This window comes from Octopus bimaculoides, chromosome 1, assembly GCF_046866305.1.
Source record: "Octopus bimaculoides isolate indiv1 chromosome 1, ASM4686630v1, whole genome shotgun sequence".
NCBI classification, from domain to species: Eukaryota; Metazoa; Mollusca; class Cephalopoda; order Octopoda; family Octopodidae; genus Octopus; species Octopus bimaculoides.
The window spans coordinates 178811433-178834124 of record NC_142928.1 but is presented as its reverse complement, the minus strand read 5'-3'; the positions used below and the strand labels follow the sequence as shown (position 1 = coordinate 178834124).

Sequence of the window (22692 nt, the reverse complement as noted above, 5' to 3'; positions counted from 1 at the left end):
TTGGCACTCTGTCACGACGTCGAGGGTTCCAGTTGACCCAATCAATGGAACAGCCTGCTCGTGAAATTAACGTTGAAGTGGCTGAGCACTCCACAGACATGTGTACCCTTAATGTAGTTCTTGGGGATATTCAGCGTGACACAGTGTGACAAGGCTGACCCTTTGAATTACAGGCACAACAGAAACAGGAAGTAAGAGTGAGAGAAAGTTGTGGTGAAAGAGTACAGCAGGGTTCGCCACCATCCCCTGCCAGAGCCTTGTGGAGCTTTAGGTGTTTTCGCTCAATAAACACTCACAACGCCTAGTCTGGGAATCGAAACCGCAATCCTACAACCGCGAGTCCGCTGCCCTAACCACTGGGCCATTGTGCCTCCACTACTCAGAAGAGTAAGGTTTAAGTAAAAATAGAAATAAAGTTTATATAATTACTAAAAACATCAGCAATACAAAACTCAGAAAACTTTCACTCATATGATATGAATATATTTTCTGAAAGAAGAAAAAACAAAACTACATTATTTAGACACATATTTATTTGCATCCCTTTATCTTGGACCCAGCAGACTTTCAGTTTTGCTTTCAAATTGAAATTGAAAGGTCATTATTAATCGCGTTTGCTGACATTTAAATGAACTAGTGATAGATTTAGTATTATTTCAGCTAAGTTTCTCATGTCTCTACTACAGTTGTAAACTGTACTGACAATTGTTATGGGATTGTAAGTAGTATGTATATCTACACTCTTAGTCACTACTTTATAAAGTAATAAATAATTATCTATAATCTCAAAGCATTATTTCATGTGTAATTGGTGCAATTAATTGTTCATTAAGTGTTTTACTTGATAATAAAATGTATTTTGTATAAAAATGCACATTTAGTCTTTTAAGATATTGTTTTAAGGGAAAATATTTAATTATAATTAACTTGTTTGTCCCATGTTTATTTCCACCCTCTATCTTCCTTATCTACATGCATGCATGTGTGTGTGTGTGTGTGTGTGCACGTGTGTGAGTCTGAGTCTGTGTGTATGTGTGTGTGTGTGTGCGCATGCGTGTGTTTTGTTATTTGCTATATTCTGCAAATTTCATGCAAGTCTATATCGAAGATTTTAATATTTAAACATGCTCTTTACTCTTTTACTAATTTCATCCATTGGGCTGTGGCCATGCTGGAGTTTCATCAGTCTTGTACTTGATAATTAACAAATGAGATAGTTTGATATCACTATCCTTGCCTGTGTCTCTCCTGTTGTGATATAGCTTCAAGTGATGTTAGAAAATGTTGACAGCTACTCCATGCATGTCTTTTATGACCAAAGGAAGGATATTGAATAGCTGTGGTTTGCAATATCTAGTTCTTACCTGACAGAGAAAAAAATGAAACTGCTTGTACTCTATTATTATGGCAGCCAATTCAAGGGTTTTCACAGTTTCAGTATCAAAGTTTGGTGCAGTCCTTCCAGAAAGATATTACTACATATCTCTCCACTCTTCATTCTAGAAGGTAAAAATCTTAAAAGATCCAACCACTACCAGTATGGAAGGAATCTTCTTTATGTTGAGTCCTTGCATTACTTCCAATTCCAGAGTGTGCTTGACACTTCAAGCTGACAATAACTGGAAGCAATAACCCAGGTAACTGAGGAAAAGTGTTTTTTTTTTCTGAACCAGCATGGTTATTTTTATTTTTTAGTTCTAAATACCCTAGGACTATTCTGCATGTTAAACACATGAAACAAAGCAATTTTACTCATTGTTACTTGGTCTTTCATAGATTGTGAGCCTTGTCTCTCCTAACTCTGTTTATCCAGGTTGTAATTTGTTGGGGAGCTGGTAGTTCTTGAAATTTTCCTAAGTTTTTGGAATTTTCTTGTATTTTTTTCATTTGGTAGTATCTGGGCTCTTAATTTCCTTGGATATCCTTAGTATTATTAGCATAATTAATGTGTGTAACTGTGTTTATAACTGCAGAGTCAGAGTGTTATTAAAAATGGTAGTGCTACCAAAATATATTTCATCTACCATTTTAACAGTTTGTGCAACTGCTTTGATTGCCAGTCATAATGCTGCTGAAGCTGTGTGTGAGTGGCAGCCTCTCTTTGGACAGAAACTGTATTTAGTATCATTTAGTAAATGATTCTTTTGAAGAAATGTATTTTTCTTCATAATTTGTTCCACCTGATATACTGATATTTGAAGTTAAAGTCAGGCCTGTTGTAGCTTCTGCTCAGATCCCTCCAATATGGAGAGACATACAATGCATTTTTTCATCTTTTGTGAGTTTTGAAGAAGCTTCAGAAAGTGGTTTAGGGCCTGTGCATATTTACAGGATAATTGTGGGAAAACCTTCTAGGATTGTTACTGATTTGGTCACATTTTTTCTATGGCAGTTTTTTTTTTTCTGTGTGTCAGTATAATTGATAATAGCTATTTCCCATACAATGTTGCTAATCTATGCTGACCCTGTTATTTGTATTTGTGCCAGTGGGGTGATGAAAGCACATTGAATTGGCCATTTTAGTTATTCACTTACTTTGTGATCCACTTTATTCAAACAATGACCTATTTTATATTGAAGCTGTTTCTTGTGCAGACCTAGAGGAAACTTAAGTGTTAGTTTTTAAGTTTTCTATAAGCCTAGTTTCCTTTGCAGTTCTCTATCATTTTCTTTGAAACACCTTATTCTACTTTCAATGTCTGCAAGAGACATTGTTATCTGGTTCCTTTCTCTTTCAGGGATTTTGTTTATTTAATTGGTTTGAAATTTGTTCATCAGCTCATGAGAATTTCCCTCTTTCTGGGCATCTAAACTTTAAATTTCTTCTCTGAGAATATTTTATGCAAATATGCAGCATTACTAACACAAAAGATATTAGTTTTGTATTACTATCTTGCATAGAGAGAGAAAGTGTTTGAAGCTAGTTCATGTATTTTCTCATTGTACACTCTGTAAAGTGGTTGGCATTAGGAAGGGCATCCAGCCATAGAAACCATGTGAAAACAGACAGTAAGACTTGGCACAGTTTTCTGACTTGTCAGCTCTTGTCAAACTATCTAGCCCATGCTAGCATGGAGAACAGACATTAAATGATGATGATGATGATTTCCTGTGAACCTTGTACAAATTCAAATTGGACAGTATTTGAGTGTCTCATGTAAGGTGTTTAGTAACAAATTATATTCAACCATAATTATGATTGTAAGAAGAGTGTAGGTGACACCTTCACATTGTAGATCAGTTCATAATATTTCTGAAGTACAGGTCTCATGTATTGTTGCCTCTTGTTAGGTAAAGGATAATTTGTTGTATGAACAATATTGAAAGTGATATGATTGTGGAAAACTGCTACAGATAGAGCCATAAAAGCTAAGAAACAAGCCTGGAAGATTGGAAGAAAGAAGGCAACGAAAAAAAAATTACATTGCTAGATAAGCAACTAGACATTAAGGATAATCAGCATGGGAAGAAGAAGCCTAACATAAATAGCTTGTTCATGGTCTGCAACATAAAGTTCAGAGGTTTGTTGTTTTCCAGGTTGCAAAGTAGCATACCAGAGAAGAAAGGTGTGTAAATAAAGATAGCAGCACACATGCTGAAAATCTTCTTAGATTCTGAAAAGAAAGAGGCATGGAAATGCAATTGTAAGAACTTCCTGAATGAGGAGAGTTCATGAAAGAGTGAGGATGTACACTAAGTAAGTCTGACATAGGAGCCAGCCATTGAAGTTCATATCTATATGGTTAAATGTTCAATCAAGGATATGAAAGTCAGAGAAAGTATCTGAACTATTGAGGATAGTTACTGAGATGCTTAACCTTTCTGGTGAAATATGCTAGTGACCTACACAGCCAGTCAGGTAGTGCAGGAAGGTTTCATACCCAAATACTGACATAAGGTTTGGACCTGATATCCTTATGGATTGCACAGCTGACTATGAATATCATCACCTTCATCTTAGCTTTGTGATGGTCCTCATCATCCCGATGGGTTTATGGTGATGATGTTGTGGAACTGTTTGGATGAACTTGGTTAACTTGATATCTGGGCACTGTGAATGTTTCTTCCGCTTGGACTCAATCAACATTTCCCTGCCAGAGGCCTTCAGCACTTTTCCAAACCAACATAAAAGGTTTAAGAAGCTGGCAGTCTCTGAATTGCTGGGATTTGTGGCTATAGCCACAAGTATAGTGTACCTTTTCATTTTCTGTGTTAGAATGGAATCTGTTAATGTTGTCTATATATCGGAAAGTGATATAAGAAACTTACTTACATATATACTCCTAATGAGGTATAAATGTAAGATGAATTTTGTTCACAATACTTGTGTGTCCTTCATTTCTTATATATGTATATATATCATCATTATAATTGTTATCATCAGCATTTAATGACCACTTATCCATACTTATATGGAATTTGTTGTGGATTTTGTGTGGTCAAATGCTCTTCCTGTTGCCAATCCTTACTTGTTTCCAAGCAAGATAAATTTCCCCGTGACCAGACATATGTTTCATGGGAGACTGAAAACAAATGATGCTGATGTTCATTTACAATCATGATGTCAAGACAGATGTATACACAAACACATACGTATTCAAATGATTGAAGGAAGCAACGTGACAATATATAAGGAAAAAATATTATTTACAAACATTGAAACCATTGAGATTTGAGTGATTCCTAAAAAAAATCCCTTCTTCAAAAACCTTAGAATTCGATAGGTGAGCATTTCTTCAATTAGTGATTTGGAAGTTACTATTATCATTCATACTAAAGAATTTTTGCAATTTTACTATAATACTTTTTGATTTAAATGAAGTATTTTGGAATTATATGATGTGGTTAAGGTTTGTGAATTGGATTGTACATTTTACACTTAATTTTGAAGGGAGTTTGCTCTGCATAGTTTGGGCCTTACTGTGGTGATGAACTACTTAATTTGCAAACTATGACTGGTCTCAAGTGATCTCATTGGATGTCGTGAGAAAAAGAGTTCATCTACATATGTGAAGAATTAGATTTAAAGATCATAGTAAATATGAAGTTAATTTCCTAGATATAACTCTAGATTTAGGTATTGCTTGTAAATAACTGCCTTGTAAATAACTGTGAAACAAGAAAAGTGATATAGGGTTTACTGAAAATCCCTATAAAACAAAATTCTCACAACATACACATTCATTCTGACTCTCAGAAAGCTGCTTCACCACATGTCTGGAGTTTAAAGGATAATAATATTAATAAATATGAAAGTGACCTGTTTCATGGATTTTGGTTGATGGAAATTGTGTTGAAGCCCACTGTATATGTGTTTATATATTTATGAGTGTGTCTCTGTGTTTATTTTTACTGGTGTAAATAGTGTGTTGAATTACAATGCTTTATGTCAAAAATATAACTTATAATTTGATGAAGATGATTAACATAAGAACCAGATTCAATTAGGTACTGGGGTTGGTATGATCAACTAAAACCCTTTGAAGACAGCATTCCAGCATGCTTGCAACCCATTGCCTGAGACTAATACAAGAGCAAAAATAATGGACTATATATATATATATATATATATATATATATATGGATAATAACAACAAGTGGAGCAAAACGCATGTCGATGAAAGTTCCTTTAATTCCTACATATTTGTTTCAAAACAAATGAGGGCCATTTCACAATGAGGAAATGGCCCTAATTTGTTTTGAAACATATATGTAGGAATTAAAGGAACTTTCATCGACATGCGTTTTGCTCCACTTGTTATTATCCAAATTTTGCTACCCCTAGTAACTATTAACGTATTCAAATTATCGAAAGTTTTAATAACTGAGATAATATTAATATATACATAAAATAATATATATATATATATATATATATATATATATATATATATATATATATATATATATATATATATATTTGTATTAGTGTGTGTGTGTGTGTGCATACACATGCATATCTATATCTGCATATGTACATAGGTCATGCTGACTCACCACATTCAAGTGATTTAGATAATTATATTTGATGATTATAATATTTAGTTATATTTTATTGATCTTTATTAAATGGCTAAGTTGCTTTTGGAGGCTTTTTATTTTTTTGTCAAGTAACATTACTCACTGTACCTAATTTACATTGATATATACGGACATCCACAGAAACATGTATACATATATGAGAGGCTTCCACTGGTCAAACTGAGGCTTTTGTAGAGGCAGACAGTTGCCTTAGGTGCTGCATAGTGGGATCACATTCAGAACCATGTGATATGAAATAAACCATAACTGTGTCCGTAATATGTTTAATTTAATGAAAATATTAAAAAATGCAGACATATACATAACAGAATAAAAACTGTTTTAAATGTTAATCCAAGTAAATTATTTTACAGTTCTGTAATTTTCAGCTATTTTCTTTACTTAGTACAGCTGCTTGTTATGTATGTACACACACACACACACACACACACACACACACACACACACACACACACACACACACACAAGCATACATAGACACACAGACACAGACATACACACACACATATAGAATAATTATGCAAGTGTGTGTGTGTGTGTGTGTGTGTGTGTGTGTGTGTGTGTGTGTGCATTCTTTTATTCTTTTACTTGTTTCAGTCATTTGACTGCAGCCATGCTGGAGCACTGCCTTTTAGTCGAATAAATCTATCCCAGGACTTATTCTTCGTAAGCCTAGTACTTATTCTATCAGTCTCTTTTTGCCGAACTGCTAAGTCACAGGGACATAAGCACACCAGCATCGGTTGTCAAGCGATGGTGGGGACAAACACAGACACACACACACACACACACACACACACACACGACGGGCTTCTTTCAGTTTCTGTCTACCAAATCCACTCACAAGGATTTAGTCGGCCCGAGGCTATAGTAGAAGACACTTGCCTAAGGTGCAACTCAGTGGGACTGAACCCGGAACCATGTGTTTGGTAAGCAAGCTACACATATATGTAATATGCATATACATTTTTATATACCTACATGCACATATATACATACATACATATGCACATGTGCATGTGTGTGTATGTATAGGTGTATGTCTCTCTTTGTCCTGCTAGACACACACACACACGTGTGTGTGTGTGTGTATGTGTGTGTGCGTATGTGTGTATGTGTATGTGTGTATGTGTGTGTGTGTGTGTGGAGAGAGAGAAACAGAGAGAGACAGAGAACCAAATGCAGATAAAGAGAGTAATAGTAAAAACTGAACTATCAGCTGCTTGTCCAACAAGTGTGTCTAGACTTGGTTTTTCTATGGTCATAAAGCTACAAGCTGTTCTTTATCCATTCTCTTTGTCGACCTACTTAACACTGCTGTCTACACTTAGTCTGCCACTATATGTACCCCTACCTATCTTCTCTCTCTTTCTCTCTTCTTTTTCTTTTCCACTCCACCTCTTTCTCCATATATCTTGTGTTATATTATTACACTGGTGTGGGTTTTTATACTCTTACTGTGTGCTGCTTTCTAAGATGTCTGCTTCCAAATTGATTGTATGTCACGTATGTATAAGATTTACAGGCAACAAACTCACCAGAGATCTGACCCAAATAATTAACTGCTCCTCACCAACCACCATCTCACCCTGTACTAGACATACTTGATCCAGTTGCTCCACCCAAGGAATCAGTGATTTATTTGTTAGACAGTGTTATGTAGGTGATGGCAATTTTTAATCATTGGAACATTGAAAGACTAAAATATATTCATGTTGACAAGCAGTGAGAGGAGAGGGTTAAAATTCACCAAAATAATATGAATCAATGTGTAACATTATTTTGTTGTATCTTAAGTAGGTGGGGGTTATTATGCCAATAATAAATTCATGCACTGGTTCAGTTTCACTTCTTTATTATTCATCAGTTGGTTAGTTATGTAACCAACCAACTAATCTATCATTTGCTTAGTTTGGCGGTTAAACTATTAGTTAGTTGTCTGTCAGTCTTTTGTCACCATTTGTGACCTCATCAATGACATGCCTTCTCTCCTCCAGTTCTGAGACAGATTTGAAGCAGACCTTGAGGGGAGGGGGCATGTCATTGATGAGGTCATGAATAGCAATGAAAAAACTTTGACAGACAACTGATTGATTGTTTAACTAACTGATTAAACAAACAGTTGATTATTTAGTTGGTTAATTAACTAACAAACTGACTAATAATCCTTTCTACTATAGGCATAAGGCCTGAAATTTATCAGAGTTAGCACTACATTTTCCTACTTTTCTCCTTTTCATGGTCCTTCATGGAAATACAGTATCTCCATAATTTGCCAAAGTGCCATCAGGTAAAGTTAGTTAAACTACTATACCCTGAACTTCCAACATTAATTCCTCCCCAAATCCACAAAACCAACAATCCAAGCTGCTCCGTTGCCCCTATCTATAAGTGTCCCACCAAGTTCCTCTGAATATTTTGACAAACAGCTGTCACCTCTCATCTCTGTTTTACCATCATACATTAAGGACATAAATCATGCTCTAAATATTTTCAACTCATTCTCATTCTTTCTCAAAACTCTCCAAACTTCTGTTCATCATGGATATAAAATTACTGTACATTGTTCCCACCATCCAGTGATGGTCTATTAGCCCTTAAACTTTATTCCTAGACAGTTAGCCTATAATTGAATTCAGTACCACCAATCTCCATCTAACCAAACTTAGCCATATTCACATTTTTTTCTCCTTCTCTGGTGAGTTTTACAACAGATCTTCAAGCTCACTATTATAATTAAGATGGGTCCCAATTATGCTAAACTCTTTGTAGGCTATGCATGAGTTTTGTCCAGCTTAATTAACCTTCTTCTGAGCTGTACACTTGCTCCTATATTGGTGATTGCTTCATCACCTATTCACTACCAATGATCAACCCACTTCATCTCTTACACTGTTGTCAATGGCATCCACCTGTTCTCCTCCATCCACTAAAAACTGACTCCCACTTCTTTCTTGACTTCTCCTTTCTCACTCCACATACCAAATCCATCATCCACGTCTATCAATTCTTGTAATTTCATTGATCATGTAGCACTGATTTGACTTTCAAAACATACCCCTTCAAAAGGACAAAGTGTGTAGAAGAGAATTGCATTGTGTGCAAATATAGTCCTGGTATCAACTGCAAAGCCAGAAATGTGGTCTACAAAATAAGCTGTATGGACGGTGATTGTAAAAACAGAAACACGACGTACATAGGTGAAACAGCGAGAAGTTTGGCTGAGCGTGTAAATGAACATTGGAGGGACTATAAGAATCACAAACAAACCTCGGTGCTATACCAACATGCCAAAGAACAACAAGGACAACTGGACCGAATTAGCATAGAAATCCTGTCTAGACACCCCGATGACGCATCATTATGGCAAATACAAGAGTCAGTCCTCATAACTGAAACACGACCAATTTTGAACAGCAAATACACATAGATAAAAGCCTTACAATTACCCATGGTTACATATGTTGTTCACACATAAAATACAGAACGTGAACGTAAATAAAAAAGATGCATTTACGAAGAAAACAAAAAATAACAGAAAGGAAACCAAAACCAAGTCCAAAGTCTCTATCTTATCTGATATAAACAAAATTGTTACAAACACACATATGGACGCACACACTTACATTCAGAATATTTATATGGAAGTAACCTTCAATGCTGTTGAATGTTATTTTTGTTTAGGTGTAGATCAGTCCTGATCAAGCAGAGACTTATGATCAGAGGTATTTTAGCTGAGGCTATTTTGGGTTGATTCCACACCCCTAGAGGGAGTTTTGTTGGTCTATCACTCAGCTGCATCCCACACATAATAATCAAGGGGGTTGCAGTCTGGGGAGTTAGATGGCCAGAGGGGTGATGTGGTCACAGAAATTGTCTGACAGCCATGACTGGGTTCTCCCGCTTGTGTGACATGGTGCAGAGTCCTATTGCCAGACAAAGGATCTTCCAGCAACCACCCTCTTAACCCAGGGCAGCACTACCTCTTCTAGGCACTTGATGGACCTGATTGACTTCGAGGGATCGTTGTCAATCATGGCCTGGATCTCACCAACAAATTCAGGAGTTCTTTTCTTATCAGAACGATCAGAGTTAGTTTTCCGAGCTGCCGTACATTCGTAATCACCACTAGACTCATCCAACTCTTTCCAAATCCTCTGCACTGTCCTCAGATTGACACCAAAACACTCTGAAACATTTGTTTTGGAGCTTCCCGCTCTAATGCTAAGCAGTACAGCATGTTGTTTCCAAATTTCTAGCTGAGGGAAATGTGTCATGGTGCTATTTTTCTTACAGGTGGTGCCCAACTGATCCTACTATGATGTGTAGTCAACAAAATCAAAAACAAACAATGTGCATGCCTGAAATTAAGAATATAAAATGGCGACAATATACCCATATATATATATATATATCATCATCATCATCATCATAATCATCATTGACATCATTATTGTTGTTTAACGTCTGTTTTCCATGCTGTCATGAGTTAGATGGTTTGACTGAGAACTGGTAAGCTGGGAGGCTGCACCAGGCCCCAATCTGATTTGGCAAGGTTTCTGCAGCTGGATGCCCTTCCTAATGCCAACCACCCTGAGAGTGTGGTGGGTGCTTTTTACATGCCACAGGCACGGGTTTCAGTCTGGCAGCACTGGCATCAGCCATGCTCAAATGGTGGTTTTTATTTACTACTGGCATCGGTGCTAGTCAAGCTGTACTGGTATTGGCCATGCTCAAATGGTGCTTTATATACACATTTATGTGTGTGTGAATGTATGTATGTATGTATGTGTGTGTGTGTATATATATATATATGTATGTATAAATGTATATATATGTATGTGTGTATGTATATATATATACACATACATACTCATTGCGATCCAAGAAAATATATATGAACACAAATATTCAGTTTAAAATTCCACCTCACTCTCCATAAGAAGTGTTTATAAACACTTGCATACACAACCCCACACCTACACACATATGAGTGTGTATATGTGTATATATAAGTATATATATGTGCGTGTGTTTTTTGTCTATCTGCATATGTGTATCTATAGATATATGTATACACATATACACATGCACAAATACACACACACATATATATATGTATCATCATCATCCTTTAACATCTATTTTCCATGCTGACATGTGTAGGACGGTTTGACAACAATTGACAATTCAGGAGACAGCACCAAACTCTGCTGTCTGTTTTGGAATGGTTTCTGTGGTTGAATGCACTTCTTAAAGCCAACCACTTTACAGAGTATAGTGGGTGCATTTTATGTGGTACCAGCAGTAGTGAGATCACCAAGTAACTTGTAGGGACCAGACCCACCAACTGGGAGGAGAAGTGTTGAGTGACACAAAAGGGGTCTTGCATTAGAACAGAATCTTGGCTACCTCAGATGTAGGGAGAAGGGAGACAGATAGTGAAGATGTGATGGGGAGGAGGCAGGAGCTGTACACCCAAGTTCCTGTTATACCCAGGTATATAGTGAAGTAGATCAGGGACTGGAGAGTGTGAGTGGGTGAATTCACAAGATTTTGAAAGGAGATTGGGAGCTAGAAGGGGGTGATGTAATGAGTGGGTGCTGGTAGAGGAATAGGGCTATTAGGAGGATATGTTGTGGAAAAGGGATTGAACAGGGACATATTGTGTGCAGGTAGGTACATGAGAGAGAGAACAAAGGGGAGGGGAGAGGGACAATTATATGTTTTCAATTGTTGATATACTTTGATCTTAGCTAAAACTCAGAGAAGCAGCCTGTTTGTTAAGAAGAAAAAGTAGTTTTTAAAACCTTAAAATTTATCTGAGTTTCTGTGAGAGCAAAATTACAGACTATATCCTGAAATTAGAAATTAGCGGTAATACTTTATAATTTCTTTAAGTATGAAATTCCACAATTTGAGGTAGCCATAACATTAGGGTTGTTTGTGTGTGTGTGTGTGTGTGTGTATATATATATATATATATATATATATATATATATATATATATATAATGATAATAATATTAGGGATAAAATCCAAAATTACAGGTAAAAACTCAATTAAAATCAATTTATTAAAAATTAAAATTAAATTAAGTTTCACAGTATAAAATATATATAAATATATAGTTTTAGGGAAAAGTGACAGTGGATTTACATCGATGAGTTCATGAACCTTGGTTCTTTTCCGTAAAACTATATATATATATATATATATATATATATATATATATATATATATATATATATACATATATACATACATACCGTGTATAGAGTTAGAACCTGAATGCCACAAGCTTGTTTATGAAGAAGATGCAAGACAACTAAGAAAATAAGAGACTAACCTTAAGAAAAAAAGGAGGAAAATATCAGCCACTAGCACTTAGAAATTTTCAATCTCTGGAAGGTTCATGCAGTTGCATGTAGTTTCATAAAGTTTGTTATTACTTCTGTATCATGGACAAAAGATCTTCACAACAGCATGAAATCATGGTACAGAAGTAACATCAGTCATTAAACATATATGTGTGTGTATCCTTCTGCACATACACACACTAAACAGAACTCAAAACATGAGCATATCTATATATATATATATATATATAAGTATGTATAAGTGGCATGCATGAAGCTCTTGAGTCACTTCGTAATTTCTGCTGATTTAAAATAGAATGTGTGTGTTTAATACTTATTGTAACTTATGTGCCATGATTTAATGCAGTGGTGAAGGTCTTTTGAACATCATATTCAAATTATTTAGTATTAAGAAACTATATGAAACTGCACAACTCTTTCAGAGATTGGAAATTTCTGTTAAGCACAAGTGGCCGATATTTTCTAAGCTTTGATGGTTAATCTCTTATTTTCATAGTTATCTTTCATTTTCTTTGTAAACCACTTTGAAGTGTTGAGTGTCTGACTGACATTTAGAAAAGTTGTGAATGCAGGTAGATTGGATTTTTTTTTTATTACTGATGACTACCTGCATAAACTTAGGAAATGTCTCATCATCTGGCAGACTTTAATTATTGAAAATGTTGGAAACACAAATAGGACTCTGTATAGTTGGATGTGATGTGATTGAGAAGACTAACTGGAACAGAAAGAGGTATGTAGCAATCAAGTGAGAAATATATGGAGTCTATTACAATTAAGGGAGTAGATAAAATGATTAGTGTATGTAAGTCATTTAATATGAAAATGTTTACAGCTTCTATACTAGTTGGATTTATGTTAGTGGACTGAAAAAGCCAGAATAAAATGTTGATATTGAACACTCCAAGTATGGATGGTTCGGAGTATTTGCTTTACTGTTTTGATATAAATCAGGATCATGAAATACCATGCATCAGGTACCTCAAATTATCCTTTTACTTCAGCTCTTCTGTATATTTACTCTCTCTCCCCCTCTTTTCCCCCTTCTCTCTTCACACACATACACATGGATAGATTGATATGTTAGAACACACAAAAGTACTAATTTTATCTACTTGTGCCAGCCATTCCTACTTACCAAAAAAGGCCAGTCTAATAATGGTCCTTGAATATTATAATCATTACACTTTAGTCATACCAAGTATATTGCATTTTAGAAAGTATAAGTGAGAAAGCTAACACTAGCACACTCTATAATAAAATGTGTTATTTCTTTACTACCAACAAGGGGCTACACACAGAGGGGACAAACAAGGACACACAAACGGATTAAGTCGATTATATTGACCCCAGTGCGTAACTGGTACTTATTTAATCGACTCCAAAAGGATGAAAGGCAAAGTCGATCTCAGCGGAATTTGAACTCAGAACGTAGCAGCAGACAAAATACCGCTAAGCATTTTGCCCGGTGTGCTAACGTTTCTGCTAGTTCACCGACTTATAATAAAATGTGTGAATACTCCCTCAGATACTACCAAATAAGACAGTCACTTTGAAATTATATAGCAATCTTTGAAATATATTTTTTTAAACTTTATAAATATCTTTTTATAATATTTATGCTAGTTATTCGATATGTTCTCCTTTCTACTGTTATATAAGATGAGTAAATGTAATTACTACCTATTCACAAACTCTAGCTTTATTGAAGTACTAGTTATACATTCAGAATATTTATATGGAAGTAACCTTCAATGCTGTTGAATGTTATTTTTGTTTAGGTGTAGATCAGTCCTGATCAAGCAGAGACTTATGATCAGAGGTATTTTAGCTGAGGCTATTTTGGGTTGATTCCACACCCCTATCTCCCTTCCCCCATATAGTGAATTTAGATATTACACCTTCTCCTCGACTTATGATTGAGTTCCGTTCTGATTGACAGGTCGTAAGTCGATCTGGACATATGTCGGTTTATATTTTTCAACACTCTTTTCATTCAAACACAACTGATGCTTGAAAGCGATTGAGCAAGAGACAGTGGCAGGCAGTGGATGCTGCCATAATTATCGCGTGTGTAGCTGCCCAACATCCAAGAATCAATTTTTTATTTATTTGTTTATATTTATTATTTTTTATGGTTGTAAGTGCAGATGGTCTTAAGTCGCATAGGTTGTAAGTTGAGGAGAAGGTATATTTGATTTGTGCCTTTTTGTTAAAACAGTAGTGTGTTATTTAAAGGAGATTTTGTTGCTGCTTCTTGAAGGTTGACTAACCATACAGAGGCTCTCTTGTTGGCTTGTATAGGGCTGGTGATGAAACATAGGCACAGAACTTTGAAATTAAATCAATTTAGCTTCTTGAGAACCTGTTTTATTCTTTGGCACCTATTGTCCATTAATATATCATATCAGATACATTTGAAAGAGTTTGGTGTTAAGGTAACTAAAATTTGGATGCTTCTATTAATATATTCTTTATATTCTTCTGTTTTCTAAAAAACCCTACCAGAAGAGTCGATGAATATAGTTGTGGCTAGTTTGAGGCTAGGTCAGTCAAAAGCTTAAGTAAGGTCAATGACAGTACATTGAGCTTAGGCATAATGCTATTTCAGTGCAATGAAACTGGTCTGGGGCTGACACACAAAATTTAAATTGCAGCAGAAATCTAAGGACCTATCTACCCTTCTTTCAGGTTTTAAGTTTCTGTTCCCAAATTGATATTCATTAACTACCACCTAAGCCACTGCAACCACAACCACAACCACTTCAACTTTAACCATCTCTAGCATCATTCTTATTAAGAGGCTTACATTTAGTTCTTTGTTTGCATACACACACATCCTGCTATACATACATCAACCATTAAAAGGACAAAATAAAATGCTAATGCCTCAGTCAAACTCTTATACTTAAAAACACAATGCAATATTCTCTTCTTTAGACTCTTAACAGACACAAAAAATAAATAAATAATTTAACACTGTTTCTGTCAGATAATATATTGAGAAAAAAATATCTATTGAATTAGTATGAGGTAATTGAATTTAATAGGTTGTTTTCCATTGCATTTTAGTGTAGTCTTGTAATATATATATATATATATATATATATATATATATATATATATATATATATATAATATATAATATATAATATAATATAATATAATATAATATAATATAATATATATAATTTATATATGTAATATAATATAATATAATATAATATAATTTATATATATATATATCTTCATCATCATCATCATCGTTTAACATCGGTTTTCTATGCTGGCATGGGTTGGACGGTTCGACTGGGGTCTGGGAACCCAGGAGGCTGCACCAGGCCCCAATCTGATCTGGCAGTGTTTCTACAGCTGGATGCCCTTCCTAACGCCAACCACTCCGAGAGTGTAGTGGGTGCTTTTTACGTGCTACTGGCACAGGGGCCAGAGGAGCTGACATCAACCATGATTGGATGGTGCTTTTTATGTGCCGCCAGCACGGAAGCCAGTCAAAGTGGCACTGGCATCGGCCACATTTGGATGGTGCTTTTTATGTGCTACCAGCATGGGGCTCACAACTACAATTTCCATTTGATTTGATTTTGATATTGCTGATGTTGATGTACTTGACTCAATAGGTCTCCTTAAGTATGGCATGTCGCCCTACGATCCAAGGTACTTTTGAGTGGGCTGGTTATGCGACACTGGTGTAGGTTACAGCTGTGTACTCATTTTATTTGCCGGGTCTTCTTAGTCACAGCATACCTCCAGAGGTCTCAGTCTTTTGTCATTGCCTCTGTGAGGCCCAACGTTCGAAGGTCATGCTTGACCACCTCATCCCATGTCTTCCTGTGTCTCCCTCTACCCTGGATTCCTTCCACTGTTTGAGAGTGGCACTTCTTCACACAGCTCTCCTCATCCATCCGCAGTACATGACCATACCAACGCAAACGTCTCTCTTGCATGCCACATCTGATGCTTCTTATGTCTAACATTTCTCTCAGGGCACTTACACTCTGTCGTGTGTGCACACTGACATTACACATCCAGCGGATCATGCTAGCTTCATTTCTTTTGAGTCTACGCATGTCTTCAGCAGTCACGGCCCATGTTTCACTGCCATGAAGCATGGCAGTTCACACACATGCATCGTACAATCTACCTTTCACTCTGAGCGAGAGGCCCTTTGTCCCTAGTAGGGGTAGAAGCTTTCTGAACTTTGCCCAGGCTATTCTTATTCTAGTGGTAACACTCTCTGAGCATCCACTCCCACTACAGACTTGGTCACCTAGGTAGCGGAAGCTATCTAGTTTCTCCCCCTGGTATGTGACGGAGTCTGTTTTCTGAGCATCTGTAGTATTTATTGCCCCTGTGCATCTGTTACACGTAAAAGCTATCTTCCCAGTTAATCTTCCTTTGATGTTGCGGCACCTCTTATGTGTCCATATCTTACACTGGGTACATCTTATGGAGTTTCTACCTACACTTTTTCTACAGATCGAGCAGGGCCACCTACCTGAATGAGTGTGTGATGTGTTCGCCTTCCTACTTACTAGAACTTTGGTCTTTGCAACATTGACTCTAAGGCCCTTTGATTCTAAACCTTGCTTCCAAACTTGAAGCTTCTTCTCTAGTTCTGGTAGTGATTCTGCTATGAGGGCCAGGTCATCAGCATAGAGGAGTTCCCAGGGGCAACCTGCTATTGCCTGGAGAACTATGATGAATAAGAGGGGGCTGAGGGCTGATCCTTGGTGGATCCCTACTTCTACCCGGAATTCTTCACTATGCTCATTTCCAATCCTAACCCTACTGATGGCATCTTTGTATAGGGCCTGTACAGCCCTTATTAACCATTCGTTAATCCCCAGTTTCCGCATCGCCCACCAGATAAGGGATCGGGGGTCCCTGTCAAAGGCTTTCTCCAAGTCCACAAAAGCCAAATATAGGGGTTTATCTTTGGCTAGGTATTTCTCCTGCAGTTGGTGTACCAGGAAAATAGCATCAGTGGTGCTTCTGTATATATATATATATATATATATATATATATATATATCAAACAATAAGCAACACGGATTTCAAAAGTGATTGCAGTACGCACGTTTCATGCTACTTCAATTTATTTAAGTAATGTGAGCATTACCTTAAATGCAATATGAAGAGCAATCTTCAGCTGCACGAAAAAATGCAGAAAAAAGACATATTACAAATGTGGCAACATATTAAAACCAAGTGGGAGAGAGCATACATAAAATGTGAGGAAGAATATATAAGTCCATCTTGACATAGCAGGGTTGCTTATTGTTTGATTTTAATCACCCATCCTTTTGGGATGTGATATTCGGGTGCCTTCGCATAAGTACCATATTCAAGCCTTGAATCTATATCTAAACCGAATATATATATATATATATATATATATATATATATATATACAAGAATAAGGGCAGGGAATCGTCAATTAATAATAGAATTAATAATTAACAATTTTGCCAAGTAGTTCAGTATGAAAAAACCTTTATCGGTAAAACCATTTATCATCATAAATATACAGGGATTAGCATTGAGTTGCTTCTCCAACATACTGAAAATTTAGAAATAGCAGTCAAAGAATGTGGTAGGTCTTCTTTGACTGCTATTTCTAAATTTTCAGTATGTTGGAGAAGCAACTCAATGCTAATCCCTGTATATTTATGATGATATATATATATATATATATATATATATATATATATATATATATATAGATATATATATACACACACACACACACACACACACACATATATATATATATATATATATATATATATATATATATATATAAAGCTGTGTTTCTATTCTGGAGAATTTACTATTGTGGTAGTAAAGTATACATTATTTTCATTTTTGTTTTTATTTGTTCAGTGACACTAAAAACATGGTGATGTCTGTATGCTTGATTTTGTGTAATGCTGTGTATATATAGGTCTGTAGACAAACTACAGCCAGAGTACAAAAGTCTAGTCCCAAACTACATGTTATAAAGAAATAGTCTGGAATCCGAATGTTATGTACATGTATATATTAGAGTACACAAATGGGTTGTGATCTCTGGCAGAGATATAAATAATTAGAACATTAAATGTACCAAAGAGTAACTAATAAGCATTATGTAGTTCTTATCCCACAGTTAGCTTGCAGCTTTTTCTTTATTCCAGGGGTTTTTAAACCAATATGTTACAAGCTATCATTTATATCTGCATTCATTTTGAGGTACAGTTAAATGATCTGTTTACACATTTCTTGATTATTCTGTGTTTGTGTTCTACAAAAGAAAAATAGCAAATGATAATGAAATTAAACAATTATTGTTTTCTTCCAATTATATATATATTGATTTTCTATTAAAAATTGATGAGACATTATATTACCTGTCAGGCTATACATTTTCATTGAAGAAACAACTGATTTTTTGACTGATACTTATCAACCTAGGAAGAATGGCAAGATTTGAACTCCTTAGAGAGATATAACTAAACATCACAAGTCATTTTGTTCAATACTCTATTGATACTACTAATTTGATACTACTAAATATTAACAAAATATTTAATAGTAGCAAGAAAATTTTTAAAACTCTGTATAAAACTTAATTTCTAGTGAAGAGTCCTATAGAATGAAAACATTAATCTAAAGAATAAAATGTTTCTGCTTTCAGTATTAGTAGTTAATCCATGATTCTCAAACAATAATTGTGTGTTTTACCTTGTCTGATCTAAACATTCTGCAATACACTTAAATAGTATAAGATATTGTTTTAAAATCTGGTTTAGTTGCACATATCATCATCATCATCATCTGGTTGTGCTTATTGCATGGATTGCCATGAATCAGTCTCTCCTGTCTGTTCAGTCTGCCATTGCATGTGGTAGGTTTTCTTGGGTGTACTCGGAGTCCTCGCACAGTTGCTTTGTGTAGGTTCAATGTGATCTACCAATGTTTGCATACTCATGCTTCAGTTCCCAGAGAAGAATGTCACTGATAACCTCATCCTTTGCTCTCCAGCAATGTCCAGTAAATCTTGTTCTTTTTCTGATGATGTGTGATATTGGGGGTAAATTACCATAGAGAAGTTCTTTTGTAAGGTGTTGTCTCTCGGAGATGTCCAGAACAGATTGAAACATTCTTGTATAAGTTCCATTGATTTTCTTTTCAAGATACTTTGTAGGAATCTGTGTTGTACATCCATATAACAAAACTGACTGCACACCTACCGGAAAGAAATTACATTTTAAATTTAATGGAAACTTAGATTTTCAAACCATTGATAATTTATTTAAAGCTGCCCAGGCTTTGTCATTTCAAACATAAACATTATTTGCAGGCAGATCTTCCTTTGCAATTTTACTTCAAAGGTATGTGAATTTGTTAACATTTTTCAAGGGTTTTCTGGATGTGGAGTTAATGTTACCACTCTGGTTGTACATCATATATTCTGTCTTGTCTGAGTTGATGTAGAGACTAACACCTTTAGCAGCACTTTCCAGGCTGTACAAGAGAGACTCTGCATCACAAAACTTCATCTGTTTGATTCCAGGCTTTTTGTTTGATCTTAGACTGTGGTGAATTTTAGCTGATACTATCCTGTGGTCAGAGGAAACATTATCAAATGTATCAAATGTTATGCAGTTCATGGTGCTATTTGCCCTGTTTTTTTTGTTTTTTGTTTTTTTGTTAATGAAATGTAGCCTAATTGTATTTTTGTTCCATTTGGGTATGTGAATGTACCCTGAATGCCAGACCACTTTTGATATCTTATGTTAAGATAGATGAGACCATTTTCAGATATGAATTCATGCAGATATTTTCCATTTTGATTCATTGTTTCATGGAAGCTGTATTTGTATTCAACCTTTGCAAGATGAGCATTCATATCACCTCCTATAAGCAAGACATTATGACAAGATATTTGTCTCACATGATAAAAGAGTTCATGGTAAAATGTAACAACCCCTGCTTCGTCAGGGAAATTTGTTAAACTGTAGCAAGATATAAAAATGGTGTGTGAGCTTCTGCTAAAGATTACTATAATAATTTGAGGATGGATCTTTTCAATATTGTTGAGTGAGCGCAGAGTGTGAGGACTGAGTAGCATTCCTACACCTCCCAGTGTAAAGTTGTTAGGGCCTTTCCATGCTGAAGTAGAGATGAAGGTCCATTCATTTCCAGCATCATGATATTTTAGTTCAAGATTGCAGTGATGAAAATGGTGTTCTTGTATAGTAATTATACTGATATTTTGCTTGATAGCAGATGCAGTGAGTTCTGACGACTGATTTAAGTGGTTAAATGTTTGGATATTGGAGGTGGAAATGTTGAAATACTTTTTACATTTTAAAAGGTTAGGTTTTGAGTTTGACTTCCTTACTGACTTTTTGAATGCTGTGGCCAAAGTCACAACCTCATTAGGATGCACCTCTTGTTGACCTGCACAAGCAATTTAAGCTTCTAATATGAGAAAAGGTCATACTTATCTTCCATAAGCTGGACATTCCATCTATGGACACCATACCTATAAATGTTGCAATAGTTGCCTTACTGAAATAGGTGACCCTGGCCGTTGATTTTGTAAGTTCTTCTGCCCAGCATCCTTGTGTTTTTCACAGTTGGCAGATAGCAGCTTCTCTGCTGCAACAAACAGGTCCATCATGCATATATAATGCTTCTTATTTCAATGGAAAGGCAACAAGTTGGTAGTTTTATATGTAATATTACTTTATATATTTCTTATTTATGTATTGCACTATCACCCAGTACAGACACTCAACTAACTAGAAATAACAATCTCTTACATCATACCCTACTATCTAAAAAAAAAAAATGAAGGACACAATGGATAATGAATCCTAAGATATGCTTTCCCCTGATCACGGCAAGCTGAAGTTTGTTCAACTTAGGCTGCTATGGGATAAGTAACAACTGGAAAGTTACACTGGTTTTTCATCACTTTATTTGGAATCTACTATTTAATTTATTCTGACGTGTATATATATATTTATGAAAATAGAGATCTTTGCTTTCATTATCTTACAAAGATTTGATGTTGTGAGTTTGTCTCTCATACTGCACTGTGAAGACCATGAGGGCAAAACTCAGTGAATGAGAATTGGATATGACTGTTAAAGTGTTGATGTCACTGTTGAATACTGCTAAGTCTAAAGTTGAGTAAGTTTGCACTTGCATTGACATGAACAAATAAAAGCAGCAGGGATGGTGTAAAACACATTAAAATTTAGACACCAGGAAATGTTACATTATAATCACTTTTTAGTTCCTTTGATAACACACACACTGCTGTGTTACTGTCATTGGTGTGTGTATGCATCTGTGTCTGGCTATTAAAGTATCAAACATTCATGACACAAACACAAAGAAATTATACATACACATATATGTATGTATGTATGTATGTATGTTTATATATATATATGTGTGTGTGTATGTATATATGTGTGTATGTATGTGTGTGTGGTGTGTGTGTAAAACGAAGTTGACTGTCTTGCTGTGTTATAAGTATTGAGCTCTATTACTTGGCTGAATATTGTTTAGCTTACAAAGAGAGCTCAGATCAATTCTCAAGTCAATGAAGTACATATATTAACTATTTCAAATGCCCGTTTTTTTTCTCTCTGTCAGTCATTTGTTATTTTTTTCCTGCTTGGCTTCCTTTTTTTTCCTTTTCTTCTTTCTGTCTGTTGTTTCTTTTCAATCCTTTTCTTTTCGCTCTCATTCTCTTCCTTTTATTTCAATGAAACTAGGATTTTGTGGCCTCTATATATTTAAATTACACTATGTTCGCCCATGTTTTATGTTAAATTTTTACAGATTACACTGGTCAACACACTTTTTGCTGACTTCGGTTTTGTGGTTGTTTCTAGTTAATTTTGAGATGCTGATTCCATATATGGCATCCATTTCCCCCTAATACATCAAGTTTTCATTCTATAGCATACCCCTATTTTATGATGTACTGTATAAATAATTTACCTGGTCAGGATAGTCCACTAAGTCTTATAGCTTCAAACCATAATTTATAATGTCAATAGAATACAAAATATAAGATAGCATCACCTTTTACTAAATACCTGCTGTTAATTTTCTAATATGATGGATAAAACACAAACCATTATACACATACCTTCGTATTCACAGAACAAATTTCCACTTGTGAGAGCATCTGGAGACTTTCATGTCTACACAATCTCTCTGAATACTCCAACAGTAGTCTGCC

At 35.4% G+C, this 22692-nt stretch overlaps 1 protein-coding gene across 3 annotated transcripts in view; it reads left to right on the top strand.

Annotated features, from left to right (window-relative positions):
* Nucleotides 1-22692, top strand: part of LOC106871070 (uncharacterized) — a 91095-nt gene that overhangs the window by 30477 nt on the left and 37926 nt on the right. The gene's annotated exons all lie outside the window — the stretch shown is intronic.